The sequence below is a fragment of the Tachysurus vachellii genome, chromosome 18 (assembly GCF_030014155.1).
Source record: "Tachysurus vachellii isolate PV-2020 chromosome 18, HZAU_Pvac_v1, whole genome shotgun sequence".
Classification (NCBI taxonomy): domain Eukaryota; kingdom Metazoa; phylum Chordata; class Actinopteri; order Siluriformes; family Bagridae; genus Tachysurus; species Tachysurus vachellii.
This window is the reverse complement of record NC_083477.1, coordinates 17174189-17176761: the sequence shown is the minus strand read 5'-3', so window position 1 is coordinate 17176761 and position 2573 is coordinate 17174189. Positions and strand designations below refer to the sequence as shown.

Sequence of the window (2573 nt, the reverse complement as noted above, 5' to 3'; positions counted from 1 at the left end):
GAACCAAATAACGATGAGACCGAGGATTTCATCAACTAGCTGATTTTTATTTTACTAAATCTAAATGACTTTCCAAAATATAATAGAAATATCTAGAAATAAGAGGGACTTTTATTTTTTCAACTACAACAAGGTATAGATTACAGTGATGACTTTTTATTACAAAACTTTATAAATCAATATGGAATGTTTATTATTATTATTATTATTATTATTATTATTATTATTATTATTATTATTGTTGTTGTTGTTGTTGTTGTTGTTGTTTTCTTTTTCTTTTTAATAAGCATGTCTGATATTTATGTATTTCATTTCATTTCAGTTCCAAAGTTTAAAAATGTTAATAATAATTTACAAAGCACTTTTTTGTTACACAACTACACAACAGCATAATGTTCACACATCACCTTCTTTTACAGTTATATATATATAAATACAAAATTATGTTACATAGCTACAACTCACAACGTCTGTATGTTAAATATAGTTATGTTATAAAACTATATGAAATTTCCATCAATTCAGCATTTATTTTTCTAAACCGTACTGATGTTGATAATGTGGAGTGGATATTTTGCACAAACTTGTTAATCAGAAACTTTTTCATTTGACAGTTTTGTTTTAATCTACAAACTTGTAACAATTTCTCATTTTTATTTACAAATCATAACATTCAACTAAATATTTTTAATGTTGTTTTTTTTTTTTTTTTTTTTTTTTTACACATAATATAATATCTAACATCTATGGACATTTCCAAACTTTAAAAATTCCACACTTTTTAAATCAGCATTGTACTCAAATTAATTAGTTTATTGATTTTTTTTATTAGCTGTATTTGTATGTTACAGTATGTAGATGAGATGCTGTGATCTATTCTAGTTATGTCAAGATATTTATGTTGTGTTGCAGATGCATTTCTTTAACTGGAATATGACGAATATCCTGTGCTGAAAATATAACGTATATATTTAACAAAGTCAACTGTTCTGTGAGCGTTATTAAAGTGTTAAATCACATCGATGTGCTTGATTTTCCTTTTTATCCTTCGGAAATACGACACGTACCTTCCGCAAACCAAAACGACGACGTATTATTGCTGTAGCAGATTAAAGCCCCTGTGGTCATGGTGAGTGTCCAATGTTAATATGTTTAAAGTGTGATGTGTGTAATTGTGTGTAATGCAATCTGGACTGTTCGGCTCATCAGCATCAGACGGGGCCAGAAAAATGATTTTATTAACAGAAATTAAAACAAGGAAGACTTAAACTGAGATGGGAAATTGAATGCGGTTGTCTTTTTTTTTTTTTTTTTTTTTTTTTTTTAAAAAAAGCTTCATTTCCAAACTTTTTATAATTATCTTTTCATCTGAAGAGCAATTTGAGGATCCAGGAAAGGAAATATGTCTCTCCAAAATTTCATGAAGCTTTAAAAGAGTTTAATATACAGTCACAAAGGTGATCTAAAATCTACGTTTAAAAATTTGTATAAAGTTGTACTTAAGTAAAAAAAATAAATAAATAAAATTACATAGAATATTTTTATATTTAGTAAAGACATTACAATAAAGTTTAATTAAATTGAGCAAAATCACATTTCATTAAATTTTATTGTAATGTCTTTACTAAATATAAGTAAAATACATTTATTAACTTACATTTATTAAAGAAATGACATGAAATTTTACTAAATTTAAGTAAACTATCACGTTTATTTAAATTTAGTAACAAAAATACATGAAAGTTTACATAAATTCCATAATAAAAATACATTTAATATATGTAACAATGACAAAATGACACTTACAAAACAATTTACTCCATTAGTTCATATTAATCCACCATGAACATCAGTGTTAATAAATCACATTTAATGTTACCCAAGTTAACATTACACAATAAATAAATGCATAATATATTATAGTTCATTAATAATACGTTATAGTAATAAGAGAGTTAACAGAAATTCACTAGGACTTCAGCTGTTCCTTAACATTATATGTATAGTTAAATGTAACTATAAATGATTAATGATATGACCTATGATGTGTTGATTAAAAAACAGAGTCAGCTGTAGTGTAATTGCCTTGGTATAAGAGGAATAAAGCATTATGGGATATGATGTTAAAGGAAAATAATGAACTTGAGGATGGTTACAGTAACTTTGGCTCATCATTGATGTCCAAGTTTTTTGTATGTTGACCTCAGGAATGCGAGGAGACATTTTTACAGCTTACAGTCCATCCAGCTTGAAAAAAAAAAGAGGAGAGGTTTAATAACTGTCTTTCACTTGGCTGATTACAGACCTGCAGTGGCAGCATCATGCTGTGGAGAAGTTTTTCAGCAGCAGGGACTCGGAGGCTTGTCAAGACCGAAGGAAAAATTGAATGACTAAAAGGAAACATCCTTGAAAAACTGTTCAAGGGCACTCACTAGCATAGATTGGGGTCAAAGGTCACCTTTTAACACGTGAACTGACCTTGAGTGCTTTTCTTTCTCATTTATCATGAATTTTATTCAAAGTGAATTTATTTTTCCATTTATTTGTAATTCATTTATTTATTATATACACAA

The 2573-nt window shown here is 27.4% G+C and overlaps 1 protein-coding gene across 2 annotated transcripts in view; it reads left to right on the top strand.

Moving 5' to 3' along the window:
• rab28 (RAB28, member RAS oncogene family) overlaps positions 1-1273 on the top strand; it is a 33049-nt gene extending 31776 nt beyond the window's left edge. For both annotated transcript variants that reach the window (XM_060892397.1, XM_060892395.1), the window contains one exon: positions 1-1273. This exon is cut by the window's left edge and continues 1265 nt beyond it. The gene's annotated coding sequence lies outside the window, so the exon portion shown is untranslated.
• The last annotated feature ends 1300 nt before the right edge of the window (positions 1274-2573 follow it).